The following is a 24,454-nucleotide window of genomic DNA, read 5'->3' as shown; positions in this document are numbered from 1 at the left end:
GTGGTTTACTGCCACGGAACTGTCTGTCTGTTTGTAAAATAAACCCTGTTCCCTTGTATTGTTGCGGAGCATGTTCTGTGTGGGCGAAGGAGGAAGGGGGGGTCAGAACATTGACCTCAGTCGGAATACGTCATCTTCAGAAGCAGCCCTATCTTCTTGAGATCTGTGTCCCACAGCAGATTTTTCACCCGGTCCGGTTGCATCAAGAGTTGTAAATCTTTGTAAAATACTTTTCTTTTCTTCATCGGAGAGACTAAAGCCATCGGAATGCCTTGCAGAAAGTTCTTTTGGGTTTTTTTCTTAGGCATCTTAGAAGCAATTTAAATCAGCGTACCTCGGTCGCTAGATAAATCATTCTGTCTTAATTAGCCTAGACATTTATCTTCAAAAAAATAACTAGCAAGGAAAAGCCATAGATTAACCATCCTCTGTTACCATATATCAGGGTGCGAATTCCGCCCTAGAAATTAATGTATGGATCTTGGCAAACCTTGAAGTATACTTTTGAAGTAAGCAAAAATAAACCCGAGGCATGATCTAAGAAAAACATTTTAATTGTAAAGAAAGTAAAAATACAAACTTACTAAGATAATTGATTACATCTTGGCAGAACCCCCATTTGCCTTAGCATACAGACAAAGGAAGAAAGGGAAGAAGGTATGGAATGTAATGACATGCGCAGTAAATCATTGCTGATAAGAGACAGTTCATTCTGCCGTATAACTCAGAAGGTAGGCACACCTGGCAAACCAAATAAACATAGTGACAAAGAAGGCAAAGCCAGTCCCTTTACATAATAAAGAGTTCTCCCCTTCAGCTCCAGGGGGATGGGATTAAGGCATGATAATATTGGCCCTTTACCCAACTCACCACATGGCATCTGATAACTCAACCAAACCTGGATTCAAAATGCAGCCTAGAGAGTTGCCCCTGCATGGCCCCATGGGAGTCTGACAACCAATCAGAATACAAGATCAAGATGAAAGACCACAGAGGGCATAAAACCAGGGACTCAGCTTCTCTTCCGCCCTTCTCTTTTTCTCCACCAACATTGAAACATGTGATCACCTTTTCTTTTCAGGGCTCAAGCCATGTGGTCCTGTCCACCTTTAAAACCACCTTTCCAAGCAGCCTCCATGTCTCCAGTGTCTTTTTCCCCACTTGGAGCCGAACCCAGAAGGACATTTCTTCCAACATTTATATTTGTATTCAGTAATTTGAAGCTGTTATTACTTGAATAAGTTAATACATCACTAAATCAAGTCATGCCTTCTCTCTCTGGTGTCTCAAGTTAAGTCTAATTCAGTTGAGGCATGTTATTGGGGTTGGTGAAAGAAGATGATGTGCAACATTAGCATTGCAGTGAAACGGAGGCAATAAGCCATGGGCAATGTATGGATTCTTTTCCCTCCACATTTCTACGAGAGTGTATTTATTTAAATAACGCCAAACTATCATCCTTTTCAGCTGTGCTTCGGACTTTTTATTCATTAATGAATAAAAGTGATATATCATTATTGTATATACATTGAGAGCTACCGCACCAGAAACAAATTCCTTATTGTGTGTCTAATCAAAAAATTCTACTCTATTTGTCAACAGGTCTTGGTCTCAGAATCTCCTGTGAGTTTGTATGAATGTAGGTGCACAAGTATGCAAAGGACTGTGTGAGAACTATGGCATAGGTAGGGGAGGGTGCGCTGTGAGTAAGCATGTGCGGGGTTACAGTATGGGTTGGAGAAAGTGCATGAAAATGTATGAGTGGCTGGCACAGCATGAGCACAAAAGGGCTGGAGGGGGGCAGTGTGCAGGAGACTTAGCCCAGCAACTTGCAACCTTCCCTGACAGCTTCTCTATTGACTTTCTGAGGAAGCCAGTAGAAAAGGATCACATGATTTCAGCACTCTACAACCAGTTCTAAGTATGAAATGGTTGTCAAGCACCCAAACTGCAATCTCATAGCCTCTGGGAAACTGGGATGGGTGGAATTCCAGACTGGTTGTAACTACTAATCATTCAGCACCATTGTAACTTCAGATGGAATGATTATAGGCCAAGTACTGCCTCAAGATTTAGTAATATTACTTGAAACATGCAGTTTTGATTCCAGATTATTTATGCATCACTAAATCAGGAATAAATATTTAAATTATATTATCTGAATATTTTTAGGGCAAAATTCAATCGAAGAAATTAATGCTTAATATTAACACAATCCACTTCACAATAAGCAGCATGTATGAACTACATAATTCACCTAAATTGCATAGTTCTACATGAGTCAAAAAGATTTAATTAGCTATATACCTTACACAGGAAGCCATCCTGTACTCTCCGGAAAAACAGAATTACCATTCCTATTTTTCCCTGTTCTCTTACATGCATTTTATGGCACAGTAGTTAATTAAAATGGTTTTCAGTTTGTTATGAAGTTTTCTTACAAAGTCATATTTAAAAAGACATTTATAAAGTTAAATTTATCTCCTTTGACAGCTCAAAATTTCAAAGTAATATTTCCCATTTGCTTGCTTTTAGTCTGGCTTGTTGCTTGGTTTAAAGCATATCTGAGAATGCAATTTTCTTGCTGCAAATGAGCTAGCTGGGCATTAGTGCCATTCAGCAGCTGTTCTTGTAGTGTTTGAATCTGAAAACCAATTAAAAACAACATGAGAACAGTTCCCACAGGATGATCTGTAATTGTCTGGTCTGACATTACAAACCTCTCCATCCCCTGAGAAACGAAAAGATGGCTGTGGCAGCATACAGTAGGTCTGTTTTGAAGTTGACACAATCATTTCTTCATTATCAATATGTCCTGGTACAGTGCCTTTACTCCAGTCCCCGGAGTAAAGATATTATCATCTTAAAAATCTAAGAAATTGTGAGGCTGACAAGCATTACTTCTCTGGATGAAGACTAATTTGGATTAATTGAAAAAGGTGAAAAGAGAGAGAGAGAAAAAAAAGTAAGGTGCAGTGAGTGGGAACGTGTTTCTTTCATTCTCCACCTCCCTTGCCAAAATTCCTGTTTGCCTGCTCTGCCCATTCACTTTGTGACTCACTCTTTTAAAATTGTGTGCCTTATATGCTCCCAAGTACTCCTCAGAGACATATACTCCAATCAGATACAACGTACCATCTCTCAAAAACAGTCACAATAAATCATTCAGGAGCAATTAACAGTCAGTTAATCATTCTTCTTTCTATCTTGAATTTTGCATTTAAAGGTACGATTTTTATCATCTTGGAGAGATATGTTCTATGACTGTATGTGCTCCTTGGGTCCACAAGTGCGGCCCGTTATTTTTCCTCTTTTCTACTTGAATTCCTTCAGAGATAGGAACAATAAAACATTTGATCGTACTGTATAACGCTGTTTCCAGCAGTCTTCTTGATGGCATCATAAACTTCAACCTCCATTTCGGCAAACGCTTTCTCCGTTCTTCTCTGCAACAAAAAGCACCGCATTGTGACGCAAAACACTCTCGGCAACCAGGCAATTCTGTCTGAAGAAGCTCCTGGAATACTGTACTGGGGCAGCTTCTCATGTCTTTGAAGAAAAGCGTCATTGTCTGCAATTTTGAGCATGAGCTCCACTGTCCAAATGAATCTCAAGCAACGTTCCAAAGGCCTTCCGCTTTCATTTCCGCTTCGGAAAACAAAATAAAGAGAGACTCTTCCTACGACTCCCGGCTTCAGGATAGCGACGGAAGTAGAACAATGATCAATTTCCTGTGTCTGATGGACAAATCAGGACCCAGTGACGCCCAAAGAGGTGGTGCCTTCCTTCTCTTCCGTTGCGAACTGCTGTACTCCTGGGATTCCACAGGTGGCCGCACGTTCTGGTTAGGGGGAGCGGTAGTGGGGGGCGGCGTTCGTCTGTTTTCCACCTCTCGCTCCTGGCCATGTGTCATGTTATTTACAACTCCCCAAGACCTTATGTAATTACAGGGTAAGCCTGGGGGAAGGGAATTATTGGGAGGAGCTGCGGGAGGGCGACAGGGAGACAGTGGGCAAAGAAAGTAGCGACGCCGCCACCACCCCTCCACCCCGGTGCTAAAAAGAACAGTGGGAGCAGTTTGTGTGTACTCGGCAAATAGCATTATCACTGGGATCTTTGGAAGGAGTCTCTCTGTTGCTGAAGTCTATCTTCTAAACCGCTCCGGAATGATCTTGCTTGAACGGAACGTTTGCTACTCCAGGAAGAATAATCAGTATTAGAAAGTTAGCACAGGGAGCAGTAGCTTCTGTTTCTTTCACAGCGAAGAACCGGAAAATGTTTCTTCCAAGATTTGGAATCATAGTAGAAAAATAATTAAATTTTGAACTTTTCGGCATATGGTAAACACCAAAGAAATACAAACCGGTCTAAATGGATTTTCGGTCTAGCCAACAAAATCTAGTTATGTATACTAAATCATAATCATAAGTCTTAATATATATCTAATATGTGTGCATAAGACAGAAAGATCTTAGCAGGGCCCTTATTCTACTCTTGGAACCTATCCTTGCATCTCCAGAGTTTCCTTTGCATGTTTGGGAACAATTGTTTTAGCTTGAGTGTTGTTTATGTATTTCTAAAGTCAATGGTTCATGTCCCACTGGATGTTATTTGGTCTGAAGTAGCTGTTATATTTTGTGATATACTCTAGTAATACTACTAGGGTGAACAATGGTTTTTGTCCCAGGGGCTAACATTCTTCTTTTCACTTGGACTCCAGCATTGTAAGTAAAATGATCTCGTTAAGCAGATTTTCTTTAAATTAGCATGAAAATGTCAGAATGAGAAATATGAATAATTTCCAATGGCAGAATTTTAAAATGCTATCTGAATATTAAAACATTAGTAAACAAATGCAAAATATCAATATGAATTAACCTTGAGAAAATTGCATTTGCTTATAGCCATTGATTTGAATTGAACATAATATTTTTGTTTATATTATAGAAATATTATGAACATTATAAATGTTATGGAAATGTTATATATGTTAAGTAAGGTCCTGCACCTAGGCCAATATGTTTTTTTCACAGAAGGTACAAGATGACTGGAAGAGGGCAAATAAGGGGGAAGGTGTATTGAAAAAAATTGGGAAATGGCACAGCTCCTTTGTTGGCTACTTTTCATCTCTTTCTTACAAGGGAGTGCTATCTATTGCGTACCAACTATTATCTACATATCTGTCTGTATTCCATTGGCACCACAATCTTAGCTCCTTTTTTGCTCCTGCAGATTTGTTTTTTCTTCATAAGAAAAAATATTTGAAGTATCTCTGTACTCACTGCAAACTGAAATGTTGCAGTCCCGTCCCATCAGCCCAACATTCTTGTACCTTATTTAGGTCTAGTTGACAAGAATGTTAATTTCCATGTAGATTGTATCTCTGTATTTAAAAACATCTAAACTTGAGAGCTGTCTATTATGGATGCGTATTGTTTGTAAGGAGCAATTATCCCATCTCTTTTCTGAGCTGAAATGGATTCAGTCCTATTACACATACATGTTGAAAAGAAAAAAAGACCAGTTAACATTTTGGAATAACAGAATTCAAAGGGATCTTGGAGATCTTCTAGTCCAGAGATGGCGAACCTTTTCTGGCTCGCATGCCATAAGTGGGGGGAGCGCAGGGGGGTCGTGTGCGAGCGTGCTGCACCCATAATACAGGCGGGACCCCCCCATTTTTACATGCTTTTTTTGCCCACCCCAGGCTCCAGAGGCTTTATAGGAGCCTAGGGAGGGCGAAAACAGCATCCCCCGCCCCTCCGGACGCACTCCGGAGGCGTCAGGGAAGCCTCCGGATGGTCCCTGAGGCCTTCGGAGCGCTCAGAACGACCCTCCGAGCAAACCAGAAGTGACTTCTGGTTTGTTCGGAGGGTCGTTTTGAGTGCTCCGAAGGCATCAGGGAAGCTCATGAAGCCTCCGGAGGGCCTCCGGGGGGACGGGGGAGGCTCTTTTCGCCCTCCCCAGGCTCCTATAAAGCCTCTGGAACCTGGGGAGGGGGAAATGGCTTTAAAAAAGGGTGAACTCAGCTGGCCAGCGCGCACATGCGCGCTGGCCATCTCACAAGGCAGTGCCTTGCGTGCCCTGACACATGGTTCTGCATGCCACCTGTGGCACGTGTGCCATAGGTTCGCCATCACTGTTCTAGTCTAACCCCCTGCTTAGGCAGGAAACCTTATACCAGTGATGGCGAACCTATGGCACGCATGCCACAGGTAGCACGCAGAGCCATTTGTCAGGAGGCCTTCCGGAGGCTTCATGAGCTTCCCTGAAGCCTCCGGAACGCAAAAAAACGGCCCTACGGGCAAACCGGGAATTCAAGAATGGACTTCCTGTTTGCTCAGAACGTTGTTTTGACTGCTCTTGAGGCTTCAGAGAAGCCTCCTGAAGGTCCCTGAAGCCTTCGGAGCGCTTAAAACGACCCTCCGAGCAAACTGGAAGTGACTTCCGGTTTTCTCCAAGGGTCATTTTGACTGCTTTGGAGGCTTCAGGGAAGCCTCCTGAAGGTCTGTGAAGCCTCTGGAGGGCTTCTGGGGGGGGGAGGCTGTTTTCGCCCTCCCCATGCTCCTATAAAGCCTCTGGAGCATGGGGAGGGTGAAAAAAGCATGCAAAAATGGGGGGGGGTCACGCCTGTAGTGCGCGCATGCGCACTGGGGGGATCGTGCCTTACATTATGGGTGCAGCACACCTGCAAACGACCCCCCTGCACTCCCCCCACCTATGGCACGTGAGCCAAAAAAGGTTCGCCACCACTGCCTTATACCGTTTCAGACAAATAGTTATCCAATCTCTTCTTAAAAACTTCCAGTGTTGGAGCATTTACAACTTCTGGAGGCAAGTTGTTCCACTGATCAATTGTTCTGTCAGGAAATTTCTCCTTAGTTCTAAGTTTCTTCTCTCCTTAATTAGTTTCTTCCCATTTCTTCTCGTCCTGCCCTTTGCTTTGGAGAATAGCTTGACTCCCTTTTCTTTGTGGCAGCCCCTGAGATATTGGAACATTGCTATCATGTCACCCCTTCTTTTCATCAAACTAGACATACCCAGTTTCTGCAACCGTTCTTGGTTTTAGCCTCCAGTACCCTAATCATCTTTGTTGCTCTTCTCTGTACTCTTTCTAGAGTCTCAACATCTTTTTTACATCGGGGCGACCAAAACTGAATGCAGTATTCCAAGTGTGGCCTTACCAAGGCATTATAAAGTGATAATAACACTTCATATCCCTCTGTTTATGCAGTCTAGAACTGTGATGGCTTTTTTAGCAGCTGCAGTGCACTGCTGGTTCATATTTAAATGATTGTCCACTCTGATTCCAACATCCCTCTCATAGTTACTATTATTGAGGAAGATACCACATATACTGTACCTGTGCATTTTGTTTTTCTTGCCTAAATGTAGGACCTTACTTTTTTACCATTGAATTATATTTTATTAGATAGCGCCCCAATGTTCAAGTCTGTCAAGATCCTTCTGTATCTTAAACCGGAGTTTAACCAACTGGAGTGTTGGCTATTCTTGCTAACTTGGTGTTATCTACAAATTTGATGAGTTCATCTATCCCCTCGTCCAAATCATCGATGAAGATGTTGAAGAATACTGGGCCTAAAACAGAGTCTTGGGGTACCCCACTGCATACTTCCCTCAATGTAGACACAATTCCATTGAGGACTACATGTCGAGTGTGGTTGGTCAGCAAGTTACAAATTCATCTGGTGGTGATGCTGTTTAATCCACATTTCATCAAGTAGTAGGTTATGGTATACTTTATCAAATGCCTTACTGAAGTCCAAGTAAATTATATCCACAGCATTCCTCTTGTCCACTAATTTTGTCACTTTGTCAAAGAATGCAATAAGATTAGTCTGGCATGATATGTTTTTGACAAACCCATCTTGGCTTTTGGTTATTACTTTGTTTGCTTCTAGGTGTTCACTGATTTGTTGCTTGATTATCTTTTCCAGAATCTTCCCTGGAATTGAGGTCAGACTGATAGGTCTGTAGGTTCCTGGATCTATTTTTTTTCCTTTTTTGAAGATGGGAACTACATCAGGTCTTTTACAGTCCTCCGGCAGTTCCCTGCTGCTCCAGGATCTTTGAATGATAACGTTCAGTGGTTCTGAAATCTCGTCTGCCAGTTCCTTCAAAACTTTGGGGTTAATCCATCTGGTCCTTGTGATTTGAACTCGACTAGGGTGGACAGATGCTCACGTTTTCTTCCCTATTTTAACTTGTGTTCCTAATCTGTTTTTGTGGTGCTGGTTTGATAGGTTGGAGTGTTTTTCCCTTTGTCTGATGGAAAAATGAGTTGAGTAGTTCTGCTTTCTCCCTGTTGTTTGTCACTTTCTTGCCACTTTCTCCCAGCAATGGACCAATTGTTTTCTTGATTTTTTTCTTGTTTTTAACATATTGGAAGAAGCTTTTTTTGTTATTTTTTACTTTTGTTGCAAGCCTTTGTTCATTATGAGCCTTAGCTTTGCTTATTTCATCTTTGCAGGCTTGGGCTACTTGCTGATATTAGTTATGTGCCCCTCTTTCCACTTTTTATACTTGTCTTTTTTGTCTTTCAATTTATCAGAGAGGTCTTTATGCAGTCATGCTGGTTTTCTTTTGAGAGCTGTTATTTTTCTTCTTCATTGGTATTGTGGTAGACTGGGCTTTTATAATCTCACTTTTCAAAATTTCCCAAGTTTCTTGATTTTCCCCTTCAGGATTCTCATCCATGGAATCCTTCCTAAGCTCTCTCTAACTTTATTGAAATTGGCTCTCTTAAAGTTCAAGACTCCAGTTTGACTTTGTTCTTTCTATTGCTTGTGCTTGCATAAAGTTGAATTCCAATATTGCATGATCATTCCCCCAAGGTTCCTGTAACTTCAACACCTCCTATCATTTCATCTCTGTTAGTGAGAAATAAGTCCAATATAGCTGATCCCGTTGTTCCCTTTTCTATTTTTGGGAAACATACCGTGTTTCCCTGAAAATACGACCTGTCCTGAAACTAAAGCCTTGCCACATTTTTTGTGTGGGCAAAAATATAAGCCCACCCCAAAAAATAAGTCCCTGGACAATCCCTCCCTCCAGCCAGGCAGAGCACCGCTCGCTGACCTAATGGTATCCCGAAGGCACCAAGCCGCGGGAACGAGGTGGGGGACAAAGGCGCTCGCGTTGCTTGGTGCTTTCAGGGTAATGCTAGGTCGGTCAGCGGCTCTGTGCCCAGCTGAAGAGGGGGGGTTGCCGGGCAGCTGCTCTCTTGTGAGTGGGCTCCCGAAGAGCCAGCCACAGCCTCAGGGTCGAATGGCTGTGTTGCGCTGTCGCAGCAGCAACACAGCAGCCATTAGGTGACCACATTCGTGAGCAGCCACCCGGCAACCCCCCTTTCCAGCCGGGCACAGTCCTGCTGACCAATCTACCAGTACCCAGAAGGCACCAAGCAACGTGAGCGCCTGTTTGCCGCCCTCCGCCTCCCACAGCTCGGCGCCTTTGGAATGCCCCTAGGTGAGTGAATGGGGCTCTGCATGGCTGGAGAGCGGGGTTGCGCGAGCGGCTTTTCCGCTCCCTGCTCACACGACTCGCAGGCTCATGATGCCCTTGGCTAACTCTACAGTACCTGCAGAGCCAGGGCATCTCCGCTGCTGGCGCCGCCTGCCGCTTTTTTTTTTTTTTCCCAGCTTTCAAAGCACAGAAGATGGATGCCGTTCTGGAAGTACGCTCTATGGAAGCGTATAACCATAGAGTGTACTCCCAGAGCGGTATCCTACCTCCGTGCTTTGGAAGCTGCAACGGAGGATGGATGGGAGTACGCTCTATGGTTGTACGCTCTGCAGCCCACAACCAGCGGAGATGCCCTGGCTCTGCAAGTACTGTAGAGTTAGCCAAGGGCATCATGAGCCTGCAAGTTGCACGAGCGGGGAGCGGAAAAGCCGCTCGCGCAACCCCCCTCTCCAGCCATGCAGTCGCAAGGGAGCAGCCGCCTGGCAACCCAAAAACAATAAGCCCCCCCCCCTTTAATAAGCCCAAAGCCATATTTCGTAGGTCAAAAAAATATAAGACCCTGTCGTATTTTCGGGAAAACATGGTAGTTGTCTGTTAACTATGACAAACCAGTGAGAGATTGAAGAGACCCATCTTCTTTTATCTCCCTTATATATCAAAAGTTTGTGGTGAGCTACACAACAAACAGTTTCTGAGGAGAATAAATGGGATGTGCTGTTGCATTGGTCGACATCTGGCTCACAGAGTGGAACAAAGCTCTAATTCTGAAAATATTTCCTGGTAGATCAGAAAATTTGGGACCTGATTTCACAGTGTCCTTTACTTGCATTGAAAATTCCCTATAGGACCCCATTGCTATCGAGTTATATATAAAAAGGTGGGATTAATAATACTATATATAAAAACAGATAAAGTGGATTGACTGAGCAGTTTTATATATATATATATATATTATTTGACATTTTCCAAACATTAAAATTACAATTACACTTTTACAACTTTCTATTATCGGTATTTATTTTTTCTGATTTCAGGTTTTCCATTTTCCACTCTATTATCTTATATATATTCTTCTTTGTTTCATACTTTCTCATTTTTACAATATATACATCTATTTACAATATTTCCATCTCTATTGCTTTCTAAGTATATGCCATCGCTTGCTATGTTTGCTATGTGTTCCTTATGCATTGATTTTACATCTCTTTTCAAGCCAGTTATACCACCTTTTCCATATCTTGTAAGTACTCTGTTTCCTCTCTATCTCTTAGGTCCATCGTTAGTTTGTCCATTTCTGAGCATTCTAGCATCTTTTTTTTATGATTTCTGCATTTGAGAGAATGGGTTTTTGTTTCCAACTTTGGTCAAATGAGATTCTGGCAGCAGTGATTATATGAAGCATTATATATTGGATATACTTTTTCATTATTATTATTCCTAGAAGAAACAGCTCAGGGTTCATGTTATTTTTTTTTCTATTATTTCTTCTAACCATTTTTAAATTTTTATCCAGAATTCTTTGGCTTTCGGACATGTCCACCACATATGATAGAAGGTCTCCTGTTGGTGGTTACATTTCCAACAGTGAAGATCTATTTGGGAACATTTTGGCCAATCTCGCCGGGGGTAAATGCCACCTATAAAACATTTTGTAGATGTTTTCATTAAAGGATGCCAACATTGTTAATTTATATTTTTTCCCCCATAATTTTTCCCAGTGCTTCAATTCAATATTGTACCAGAAGATTTTAGCCCAAATTATCATTGTTTCCTTCACGGTTTCCTCCTCCATTTTGAATTTTAAGAGACTATTGTATGTTTTTGTAATCATTTTTTCTTCTGTTCTTGTTACTATTTTGTCCAATTCTTGTTATTCATTTTGAAATCAGTACTGTTCTAAATCCTTTTTGTATCTTGTTTGAATTTGTAGGTACGGCCACCAGCCTAATTCAATTCCCTGTAATTTTAACTCCTAATTTGTTTTAAGTTTTCCTTGCCCATCCAAAAACTCCTTATATACCAATATCCTATTCAAATCTATTACATTGGGGTAGATAATTGCTTCCATGGTTGATCTCCATCTGGGAATTTTTGTGTAGAAGTTTCTTTTCTGGAGGAATTTGCAGGTTTAGCCAGGATTGGGTATTATGATGTCCAATTGGCCTCGAGACAGAGTTAAAACAGAAGCCACTCTTCTGTGCTCCTTGCTTCTGGTTCCCAGTTTCAACTCTGTCTGGCCGAAGACGGACGAGTTGCTTTTGGTTCCAGTGATGCCCAAACACAATCCAGTGCTATTCTGCAAATTCCTTCTCCCTGCCTTCCCCCTTTTGCCTCCATCTGCTTCCTGGAAGCCTCCCCTTGGTGTGGCTCGCTCCGGCCGCCAGTAAGGATTTTACAAGTTGTTTGTTGCTATTAGAGGCAGGACGCCATTCCGGTGGCCATTTTGGGCCTCGTGTTTCAGCGGGCCGCATGGGCTGAGGCAAAAGCTGCTACGGAGCTTCGATCTTATCCCTGCCATCCTGGGGGGCCATCCCTTCTACGGCGGTGGCTGCAGAAAGGCCCTGCGGACCCAGAGCGAGGCCCGGAGTGGCGCGGGACAACGAGGATCGTGCGCTGTGCTGCGTGGTGCTGCCGGCAGCCACCGGGCTTGTAAAGGGGCCAGAAAGGTCTACCGGCAGCTGAAATTATCTCCCGAAGACCGTGAGTGACTGGGGGAAAGCTGCTTTTTTTAAAATTAATTTTTATTGAATGTTTTAATCTTTAAAAACAGTAAAATAGACACAAGAAAAAACCACAATAAAACAAAACAATACACGGAGCATACATAACAATATAGAGTAATTTTACAGCTTTCAATTTTGGCTTTCCTGCTTAGCTTTTATAATTCTCCTTTCTGCATTGCCTTCCTATTACTATAACCTTGTCCTATGATGTAACAAGCATAATATTAACACTTATAGTGTTATTATAGTAATATTCATTATTTATATCTCAATTTATTTGTATTCTCTATTTCTTGTTTTGGCTTCTGATTTCTAGCCATTTGTACATTTTATTCCATACTTTATAGAAGTCCGATTCTTCTCTTTCTTTTAATTCTATTGTCATTTTGTCCATTTCTGTACATGCAAGTATTTTCCTGATTGTAGTTTCATCTGAGAGAGTATTAATTTTTTTCCAATTTTATGCGAAGGCAATCCTGGCTGCAGTGAGTATGTGTATGATTATGTATTGAGAATGTCCATTTTTTGATCCAGTAGTCCTAATAATAATGCTTCTGATTTGAGTTCTATTTTTCGCTCAGTAATTTCTTCTAACCACTTTCAAATTTTGCACCAGTACTTCCTTGTGATGTGGCACGTCCACCACATGTGATAAAATGTTCCAGGCTTGTGATTGCATCTCCAACAATTAGGGGATAGATTTGGGTACATTTTGGCCAATCTCGCTGGAGGCAAATGCCATCTATAAAACATTTTATAGAGATTTTCTTTGTAAGCTGCTGCCTTCGTAAATTTATAATTTCTTTCCCACAGTTTATCCCATTTTTCTAACACTATATTGTGCCCAAAATTTCTTCCCCAGCTAATCATTGTCTCCTTTACCGTCTCTTCCTCTATTTTATATTTTAAAAGAAAATTATATAATCTAGTGATCATTTTTCCTCCCGTTCCTAGTAATATTTTATCTAATTCCACTTGTGTCTCATATATTCCGTATTGTTCCCGATCTTTTTTAAATCTTGTTTTAATTTGCAGGTAGGGCCACCATTCCATATTTATTCCCTGTCCTTTCAGATTTTGTACTGATTTTAGTTCTCCTTTTTCATCTAAGAGGTCTGCATATCTTACCATTTTACTAAGGTCTATAGTATATGGATATGTCATTGCCTCCATGGTTGATAACCAGCTTGGGATTTTCAGGTAGTGGTTTTTTTTTATTTTTTCCCAGACCCTAAACAAAGCATCCCTTAATATATGTCTTTAATAGTAGGAATGGGATTTAGTTTTTCCCTCCCAGAGGAAGCCGTGCCAGCCTAGTTGGAGATCGTGTCCTTCTAGCATAAGGATTCTTTTATTTTTTAATTGGATCCAGTCTTTTAACCATGTTAGGGCTGCCGCCTGGTAATGTAGCTCCCAATCTGGGAGTCCAAAACCGCCTCTGTTTCTACTATCTTGTAGAAGTTTGTATTTGATACACGTTTTTTCCCCTGACCAAATAAATTTGGATACCATTTTATTTAGTTGTTTGAAAAAAATTTTCTCTAATCGGTATTGTTTGAAAAGGATAGAGTAATTTGGGTAGTATATTCATTTTGATTGTTGAGATTCTGCCAATTAGTGATATCTGTAGTTTAGTCCAATTGTCCAAATCTTTTTGTTTCTGTCGTAGCAGTTTGTTGTAATTATCTTCTTTTATTGTAATACATTTTGCCGATTGCCATATTCCCAAATATTTAATTTTCTTGGCCCTCGAAATTCCCAGTTTCTCTTCCAGTTCTTCATTTTGTCTTTTGGTTAAATTCTTAGTTAGTATTTTAGTTTTTTCTTTATTTATTTTAAGCCCTGCCACTTTACTGAATTGGTTTATATCCTGTAATAGTTTTAATCCAGTTTCTAGGGGTTCCTCTATGATAAATGCAAGATCGTCTGCAAAGGCCTGCACTTTATATTCCTGTGTTCTAATTTTCAGTCCCTTTATGTCCTTATTTTGCCTGATTTGTGATATCAATTTCTCTAGTGAGAGGATAAATAACAAAGGGGATAGTGGGCATCCCTGTCTTACCCCTTTGGGTAAGTCTTCTGTTGCTTCCCCGTTTAGTATTATTTTTGCCCTTTGACTCGAATATATTGCTCTGATCATCCCGATGAATTTATCTCCGAAGTTCATTACTGCTAATTAATTTATAAGAAAATCCCAATTCAGATTATCAAATGCTTTTTGTGCGTCAATAAATATCAATGCTGCTTGTTTTCCTGGATGTATTTCGTAGTATTCTAATATGTCCTTTATTGTTCATATTTTTTTTTAATGTGTCTGTTGGGTAAAAATCCATTTTGGTCTGGGTGTATGATTCCGTTTAATATATTTTTAATTCTTTCTGCCATTATTGTCATAAATATTTTATAATCGGCATTTAGCAGTGAGATTGGCCTATAATTTTGGATCTTTTGTTTTTCAGCGTTGTCTTTGGGAATTAGTGTTATTAGTGCCTCCATCCAGGATTTTGGTGTCTTAACTCGTTCTAATATTTCATTATACATTTCTAATAATATGTTCTCTAATGATTTTTGCAATTCTTTATAAAATTCTGCTGGAATTCCATCTGGGCCCGGCGTTTTATTATTTTTTTGTTTTTGGATTGCCCTTTTTAATTCTAGCCTCGTTATTTTCTCATTTAATGTTTCTTTTATTGTTTCCGGTAGGGTTGGAAGATTTCTCCTCTGGAGATATCTTTTAATATCCTCCTTTGCTATTTCCTCTCGGCAGTACAATGCTTAGAAGTATCTTACTGCTATTTTTCTTCTTCTTTTTGGTGGTATATCACCCCTTTTTCATCCTCTAGTTGCTGTATTATTTTCTTTTCTTTCTCTCTTTTTAGTTTATAGGCTCGCCATCTCCCTGGTTTATTGGCATTTTTGAAATAATTTTGCCTACATAATCTAATTTTCTGGGCCATTTCTTCTTATGTAATTAAGTTTAATTTAGGTTTAATTATTTCTTTTTCTTCTTTGGCTTCTTTGTTTTGAGGTTCTTTCTGAAGTTTATATTCTAATTTCCACAGTTTCTCCTGAAGCTCTGTATATCGTTTCTTTTTATCTTTGTTTCTTCTTATTGTATATGCTATTGTAATGCCTCGCACATAAGCTTTAGTTGTATCCCATAGGTTTTGAATAGTTGACTGTTCATTCCAGTTTTCTTTTAGGAAAAATGCTAATTCTTTTGCCACATACTGTACATAAGTATTTTCTTTTACAATCCTCTGATTCATGGTCCATCTTTTTTTCCTTTTTGCTTCTCCTTTCCATTTGATTGTTAAGGGGTTATGGTCTGCCCACATGTTCAGTGTTATTTCTACCTCTTCTACATCTTTCTCCATTTCTGGATCCATCCATACCATGTTGATCCTGGACCATGAATTATGGGGGTTTGAAAAGAATGTGTATTGACTCTTCTGTGGATTGATTTCTCTCCAAACATCTTTTAGATTTAATTCTTGGTCCATTTCAAAGAATGTATTTGGTAGAGTTTCCTTTCATATTTTTTTTTAATTATCTGTTTTATAGTCTTTTTTTGGATCTACCACTGCATTGAAGTCCCCTAGTAGACATATGTTATCCAGTTCCAGTTCTGCAGTCCGTTTATGTAGTTTACTGTAGTATTCTTTCTGGTTCGTGTTTGGTGCATATATGACTGCAATTAATGCTCTTCTTTGTTTTATTAATACTTCGATTAATAATGTTCTTCCCTCTTCATCTGCGTATACCTGTTTAGGTTTTAGCCAGTCCTTTATATATACTGTAATTCCTCTTTTCTTTGTATCAGCCAGGGCCAGATGTAATTTTCCTAATTTTGGAGATTCCAGGATACTACCATTTCCTTTTTTAATATGAACTTCTGTAGGCACGTGATATCCAGTTTTGTTTTTGGAGCTTAGAAATTGTTTGTCTTCTTTTTATAGGTGAATTTAATCCATTTATATTGACTGATATTAATTTCACTTCCTCCTCCATCCTGTTAATAGTTTATCGCCTTCGTTCCTCTACTTGGTTTTGTTTCCTTTTGGTTTCTTGTCCTCACTTCTTTTTACTGGGCTGCTGTATCAATCTTCTTTCTCACATCTTGGTCTAGTCCTTTTTCCTCCTTCAGCTGCTCCTCTTGGCTTTGGATTTCCAACTCCTCTGCTGTCTGATTCCCCCTCTATGTAGTGTTCATAGAATTCCCAGGTTTTCTCTACGGCGTCAATCCTTATATTTTTATCTTGCCAAGATATTAACATGCCTTCCGGTATCAACCAGCAAAACATTATTTTATATTTTATCAGTTGTGTAGAGATGAATTGGTAATTCCTTCTTTGCTCTCTGATTCCCTTTGGTATTTGTTTAAGGGTTATGACTTCTTTTCCTTTATGGACAAGCTATTCATCCCTTGTTCTTTTGTAAATTTCGTCTGACAGTTTTTTTTTGCAAATCTTACGAGTATTTCATGGGGAAACCTATATCTTCATGCATAATTAGTGTGCACTCTATAGATTTCATCAATATCGTTCCTCAGTTCACTTTTGTCCATTTGTAGTTGGTCAGCTAGAAGATCACTCGAGTTTTGGTAGATCCTCATCTTTTGTCTCTATTATGTTCTGAAATCTTAAATAGAAAGAGGATCGTTCTAATTCTAAATGGACTATTGCCTCCCCGAGCTCTCTGTTAACTGCTGTCAGTCTTTCTTGTGTTTCTTCCAATTTCTTTTCAGTTTGTTCTGTCCTAGTTTCTATCATTTTTATCTTCTGCTCTTTTTTAGCTATTGTTTCCTGTATTTTCCCCATTCTGTCATCCAACTTCTTTATATCATCTTTCACTTCCCCTAAATTGCCTTTCACTTCCCCTATATCGCCTTTCATGTCATCATGATTATTAGTTATTGATTCTTGTGTTTTTATCATAAATTCCTGAATCATGTTTAATGAGGTTTTTAGACTTTGTAGGGTTGGTACAGATCCTGGTTTTTCACTGTTCGACAGGTCTGTTGTTAACTTCTGTCCTGCTGGAGAGGCTACCTCTGGCTGTGTTTTCTTTACAGCTTTGGTAGCTGTGGACGTGTTTGCCATCTTTAGCTTTTGGAAAAAATTATTCCACAATACCGTAAGTTTCCAATTTTCACACTAGGTCTTTCCCTAAATACTCCTGTCTCTCCCTCTCTTTCAAAAAAATCTGGTATTTAACAATAGTAAGGTTATATAGGTCACTGATTAAATTCAACCCTTGATATCAATTTTCTATGGACAATTATAGACAATTATATAAAAAGCTGTAGAATGGACCACATTAAAGGGGAAGAGGGAGCACCAGAGAGAAATAGATAAATATTTATAATATAAAATTGTTAAATAATCTATTACACTTTTCGCTATATAAAATGTTTGCTAAAAGTTCATAAATATATAAATCGATATATGCAGTCAATTAAATTAATTAAAGGTTATTTTTAATCGACAATTCCTATTTTAAAGCTAGGTAAATTTTCTAATAGGCAGTAGTAAAAGAAGTGGCTATAAATTCTATCTTGTTTTAAATATGCTTAAATCTACGTTAAATATATGTGGGATATGGATAAATAAATAAAATGTATAGTTTTTAAAATATTAAATTCTTTGATCTGGTAAATATAACAGTATTACAATATCCTAAGTAATGTAGAGATATCAGAAGTACACAGAGCTGATTATGAATGAGTCCATTCCAAAGTCCTATGTTGGGAATACAACAGTTCTTTTTCCTCTATCTCTCTACTGTCTTGCAAATTCTGTTCTCTGTGCTTTCAAAATGACTTCTGTATTCAAAATTGCACAGTCATTGTCTCTTACTTTCTCTTTCTTTTTTCTGCCTTTTTCTCTTCTATTGCGAAAAGAAACTGTTCTTTCCTTCTTTCACAATTCATTCACCACCCACACAAAACTCTCAGTTTATATCACCGTAGATCCAGGCTCCAAAGTCAGTAGAAATACTCCGCTCAGCAACTACAATCCATTTCATTCTCTACAGATTCTGCATCGTCTTACTGCTCACAGTTCAGTTCAGGCATCATTTGTTTTCTCTTTATTGACCTGTTGTAAATTCCACCAGCTTGGAGAAGTGTCTTGGAGTATCAAATTTTTTAACACTTTCCGCCAATAGATTCAGCTGCTACTCACTTTTTATTCCTTTCACCGATAATCAGGCTGTCACATCTCCAGACCACGCCGTGACCACGCCATGACAGCTGGTCTCTTCTGTATCGGATTTCAGGGATTTCATCCTATGGAACGAGGGATCGCCTTTTCCTCCATCACCGCTGGGTTTTCCCCTCTTTAAAGCTGTCCTCACCAAGGCTCAGGTTTGCTGTTAACAGCTTCCAGACACGAAGAATCAGATGGGGAACAGAGAGTCTTCCCCTGTAACTGTTCCAATGTGACGTCACCTCTGGAAGTCGGGGGAAGCTGGTTTTTGCTTCTGGTTGGGTGAGCTGAGCCTGGAGGAGCCCTGACCTGGTACCATGGTGGATGGAGAGGAGAGGCCTGATTTCCCCCCCCCCATTGTCTCCTGGGGAGGGACCTTCCTGTGGGGCCCGAGAAAGGCCCACAGCCTCTGCAAGGCTGTGAAAGACCATGGCTGCTGGGAAGCCTTCCAAGACCTTAAAGAGGGATGAGGAAAGGAGGCACAGGGCCCTGGAAAAGCAGGTGTCCAGGGCTGAACAGAAGGGTAGGCCTAGTTTTCCCCTGAGGTCCAGATCACCTATCAGATTGAGTCTAGGTCCCCTCCCAGGGGGGATTCCCCATTATATGTCAGAGAATATGCAGGGGATATTTGTCCCCCCCCTTTATGGTAGAACAGGGCCCCTATCTGAAGGATCCTTTTCAATGCAGGGTGGTCATGGGGGATAGTCCCATTAGGCCATCCTTGGCTCCACAGCTCGATGACTGTGAACAGGTTGGGGAGGAGGAGGATTCCTTCATTAGGGACATGGAACAGCTTCCTGCAAGCATTCAGAGGTTTATTTCCTCTGCAATCTCACATGGAATTGCTACTGGTTTAAAGAAGGAGACTGCAAACCCTGCAACTGGGGCAAAGGTAACTGGGCGGGGGGAAGCACTGCTCAGGCCAGGCCTAGACCCTCCCCCGCAGAAGCGCATCGGCCAATTTCACCTTCTCTAGCTAGCGAAGGTTCCATGGCTGGGGATCAGGTCCAGAGAGAAGTAGATATGTCCAATGATGAGGATCCCACAAAGCCTGAAACATCAGCATTCTCAGGATTGTTTCCCCCGGATTTGTTCAAATCTCTGCTACGCAAGGCGAGGGCCACAGCGCGACTGGGTGAGATGAAGAGCACCAAGGAAGGTGCCAAGGAAGATGGCCCGGAAAAGAAACCAGAGGGCCGGGTTTACTCAGAACCTCCTCCAGCGAAGGAGGAAATCCCTGCCCCTAAGCTATTCTTGGAAGTTGTTAAGAAACAGTGGGAAAAGCCACCCTAGTAGCAGTGATAGGAGATTCTTTAACATAGAGCCTAGTTTTTCTGAGGCTTTGCAGGTGCCCACAGTTGACCCTCCAGTGATGGCCCTGGCTTCTACATCTACGGTGGTGTCCGGCGATGTGGCTGATTACTTGAAAACCGATGACAAGAAGGTGGAGCTGACTCTTTGCAAAACGTCCCAGTCTTCCGCGTGGGCAATCAAGGCAGCTGCCTCAGCGTCATTCTTCAGCCGCATGGCTATCCTTTGGCTCCTGCAGATGCAGGAACAGATTCCACTGGAGGAGGTGCGTACTCATCAGGATCTCAACAAGCTGGTTGCGGTCGCACAGTTCTCTGCTGATGCCACTCTACATGCCATGAAGTATGCCTCCCAGGCATTGGCCTCCTCGGTGGCCTCCCGACGTCTCCTATGGCTGTGGGGGTGGCAAGCTGAGAGCAAGGCAAAGTGGCATCTGGCCTCATCACCTTATGCTGGCGGCTCCCTTTTCAGCGCCCCGTTGGACCCGATCCTCGTTGACAAGAATAAGAAGAAGGTCATGCCCACGCTCACGAAGAAGTCGGAGCACCTTATTTTCTGAAGCAGCCCTATCGTCAGTCAGATCAGGAAATTCAACAAAGCAGGTATTTTTCAAGATCAGATAGGCAGTTGGATAGACACTACCCGAGGGATAGGCCTAGGTTCCAACCCCAGGGGAAGAGGCCCTTTCGGGGGGGAGGTGGCCGTCCCTGCTGCCAGGGCAAATAGGTCAATAGCGATCCCCCCATAGGCGGCAGACTGATCTTGTTTGCTGCCGCCTGGGCTGAGCTTACCACAGATGCCTGGGTTCTGAACACCATCAGATTTGGCCTGCACCTAGAGTTCCTCTCCATTCCCCCGAACCACTTTTGGATGTTTTCAGTCGCCAAAAGGAGGGATAAACGCTCTCTCATGAGACAGGTGATCCAACAACTCTTAGATATTAGGGCGGTGGAACTGGTTCCACCAGACCAAGTAGGGTCAGGATTCTATTCTAACCTCTTTGTCGTTCCAAAAAGTTTGGGGGGATGGAGGGCGATACTAGATCTAAAACTTCTAAATTTTCACTTGGTCTATAGGCGATTCGAGATGGCATCCCTTAAATCCATCTTGGCGGGGATCAAGCATAATGACTTCATAGCCTCCATCGATCTGACGGAGGCTTATCTCCATATTCTCATTTTCCCTGGCCATCATAAATACCTCAGGTTCTCCAATTTAGGTAGGCATTATCAGTATAGGGCCCGCACCTCGGACCTTCACTAAGGTCCTGGCTGCGGTGGCAGCTTCCCCCCGAGAGCGCTCCATCAGGATCCAATGTTATCTCGATGACATCTTGGTCCAGGCGGCGTCATTTGAGCGTGCAAAGGAGGATATTTCGTTAATAGTGTCTACGCTCCAACAGTTAGGGTTTTCAGTGAACTTGGATAAGAGTTCCCTGGTCCCCAGTACCAGGTTCCTTCACCTGGGGACTATCATGGATTCCAGGTTGGGGAAGGTGTTCCTGTCCCACGACTGTAAAGTTTGTTAGCTTTAGTTAGACAAGTTAGATGTCAGCGTTTTGTTCCTGTAGTGGTGCTCTCCAGCTTGCTGGGGAAATTCATTTCTTGCATAGACGTGGTGCCTTGGATTCATCTGCATGCGAGGCCGCTTCAATGGCATATCCTGCCGCATCAGAGGTCCAACTCCAACAATTCTGAGGCAAAGGTTCCAGTGACGCCGCAGGTGCAGCTGTTGTTGAGGTGGTGACTCTCCCCAGCGCTACACAAGGGCTGCGAGTTCAGGGAGCCGGAGCGCCTCATCCTGACAACGGACGCCAGCTTATATGGGTGGGGAGTTCTCTTGGAGTCCCGGAAGGCGCACGGCCGTTGGACCTGGTTGGACCTCCAACACAATATCAACTGGCTGCAGCTGCGAGCAATTCACTTGACACTGCGGCACTTCTAAGAACCATGTTCGAGACCGGAACGTCTTGGTGCTAACCGACAACATGGCGGTGAAGGCCCACATCAACCGGCAACGCAGCACACACTCCAGGGCTCTTCGAACTGAGGCGATGGCACTCGGCACCCAGGCGGAGAGGCATCTTTGATTGCTCAGGGTGGAGCACATCACAGGAGTGAAAAATCATCAAGCCAACTGGCTCAGCCAGGCCATGGTCAACCACGGAGAGTGGAGCCTTCTCCCGTAACTGTTCCAGGCCATCTTCTCCAGGTTCGGCCATCTGGAGGTGGACCTGTTTGCCACACAGCAGAACGCTCAGGTGGAACGGTTCTTCTCTTGGTTCCCATCTTGGGGGAGGAAAGGGGTCGACGCTTTTCGGACTCCATGGCCAGAGGGCCTGCTCTACATTTTCCCTCCCCCTCCCCTTCTCCCTAGGATAGTTCAGAAGATGATCTCAGAGAAGGTGGAGCTCCTTATTGGCGCCTTACTGGCCGCGCCAGGCATGATTTGCGGACCTCAGGTGCCTGTCGGTGTCACATCCATGGAGGATCCCGGGGAGAGATGTAGACTTCAGGCAGGGGAACCTGGTGCATCCCAAACCACAGTGGCTGCAACTAGCCGTGTGGAGTTTGAGCGGGAGTGCTTGAGAGACGCCCAGCTTTCCCAGAGGGTAATCACCATTGAGGCCTCACGCAGATGTTCAGCCACCAGGATCTATGATTCCACCTGGCGGGTCTTTGCAGAGTGGTGCTGGGTCTCGGGAGCGAATCCTCGCAAGGCTTCAGTACTGCACATCTTGGAGTTCCTCCAAGATGGGTTGGATAAGGGGCGCTCACATGGCACCCTTAGGAGGCAGGTGGCAGCCCTATCCATGATCATTCAGGGAGAAGGGCTGCTTCCAAGTTCCCAGCTTCCATTAGTTAAGAGGTTCCTGAGGGGTCCGCCCCTCGGTACTCCACAGATTTCCAACATGGAGCCTCACTATGGTTCTCCAAGCCATGACAGGGGCACCGTTCAAACCTCTGAGGACAGTTGACCTGAAGTTTGTGACCCTTAAGGTAGTGTTCTTCATGGCAGTCTCCCCGGCCTGTCGCATTTCCGAACTGAGGGCGTTGTCCTCCGGGTCGGATCTTTGCACATTCCACAATAATTGGGTCATCCTGCGACTGGATCCGACTTTTCTCCCCAAGATAAACTCCCTTTTTCACAGATCGCAGAAGGTGGTCTTGCAAGATTTTTGCCCGGACCTGTCACATGATAGGGAACGTACAGAAATATAGCACAATGATGAGAACTATCTTGAATGCATTTGGGTCAATATTAAAGGTTGGGGGGGGGGGGAATGACATTTCCCTAGGTCTATACTACAGGCCACCCAACCAAGCAGAGGAAGTAGATGAACCTTTTGATAGTCAGCTAACTAAGGTATGTAGGAAGCACACCACAATAGTAGTGGGGGATTTTAACTACCCTGACATCAACTGGGAAACAAACTCTGCACCAAGTGGAAGATCCAACAGGTTCCTAACAAACCTAGCAGACAACTTTGTTTCCCAAAAAGTAGAGAAGGGAACAAGGGGATCAGCCATATTGGACTTAATTCTCACTAACAGAGAGGAAATGATAGAAGGTGCTGAAGCCACAGGAACCCTGGGGACAAGTGACCATGCAATATTGGAGTTCAACATTATGCAAACACAAGTAGTAGAACCAAGTGAAACTAGAGTCTTGGACTTTAAGAAAGCTATTTTCAATAAACTTAGAGAGAGCTTGGGAAAAATTCCATGGATGAGAATCCTAAAGGGGAAAACAACTCAAGAAGCTTGGGAAATTTTGAAAAAATGAGATTACAAAAGCTCAGTCTAGCACAGTACCAATGAAGAAGAAAAATAACATCTCCCAAAAGAAACCAGCATGGCTGCATAAAGAACTCTCTGACAAATTGAAAGACAAAAAGGATAAGTACAAAAAGTGGAAAGGGGGGGACATAACTAAGGCAGAATACCAGAAAATAGCCCGAGCATGTAAATATAAAGTGAGGAAAACTAAGGCTCACAATGAAGAAAGGCTTGCCACAAAAGTAAAAAATAACAAAAAAAGCTTTTTCCAACATGTTAAAAACAAGAATAGAGTTAAGGAAACAATTGGTCCATTGTGGGGAGAAAGTGGCAAGAAGGTAACAAGCAACAGGGAGAAAGCAGAGCTATTTAACTCATGTTTTGAATCTGTCTTTACCCAAAGGGATAAAGCAGCCCAACCTATCAAAAACAGCACCACAAAAATCAGATTAGGAACACAAGTTGAAATAGGGAAGAAAATGGTAAGTGAGCACCTGTCTACCCTAGACGAGTTCAAATCACCAGGACCGGATGGATTACACCCCAGGGTTCTGAAGGAATTAGCAGACGAGATCTCAGAACCACTGAACTATATCTTTCAGAGATCCTGGAGCACCGGGGAACTACCAGAGGACTGGAAAAGAGCTGATGTGGTTCCCATCTTCAAAAAAGGAAAAAAAACAGATCCAGGAAACTACAGACCTATCAGCCTGACCTCAATACCAGGAAAGATTCTGGAAAAGATAATCAAGCAATGAATTAGCGAACACCTAGAAGCAAACAAAGTAATAGCCAAAAGCCAACATGGGTTTGTCAAAAACAGATCATGCCAGACTAATCTTATTGCATTCTTTGACAAAGTGACAAAATTAGTGGACCAGAGGAATGCCATCAATATAGTTTACTTGGACTTCAGTAAGGCATAAGGTAGACCACAACCTACTAC

At 42.2% G+C, this 24,454-nt stretch overlaps 1 protein-coding gene across 9 annotated transcripts in view; it reads left to right on the top strand.

Annotated features, from left to right (window-relative positions):
• Window positions 1-564: 564 nt before the first annotated feature.
• The window catches only part of LOC309390762 (E3 ubiquitin-protein ligase MARCHF8-like), a 71,094-nt gene continuing 47,204 nt past the window's right edge, over window positions 565-24,454 (top strand). For 4 of the 9 annotated variants that reach the window (XM_081950469.1, XM_081950468.1, XM_081950476.1 and 1 more), the window contains exon 1: window positions 3,812-3,951. The gene's annotated coding sequence lies outside the window, so the exon portion shown is untranslated. Of the gene's footprint in view, window positions 3,952-4,000; window positions 4,725-24,454 lie in introns of those variants that run through there. The other 5 variants (XM_081950474.1, XM_081950471.1, XM_081950470.1 and 2 more) reach the window with 5 other exon arrangements.

This window comes from Natrix helvetica (genome assembly GCF_964273705.1).
Source record: "Natrix helvetica genome assembly, chromosome: 4".
Classification (NCBI taxonomy): Eukaryota; Metazoa; Chordata; class Lepidosauria; order Squamata; family Natricidae; genus Natrix; species Natrix helvetica.
The sequence above is the reverse complement of the archived record's forward strand: the minus strand, read 5'-3'. Positions and strand labels throughout refer to the sequence as shown.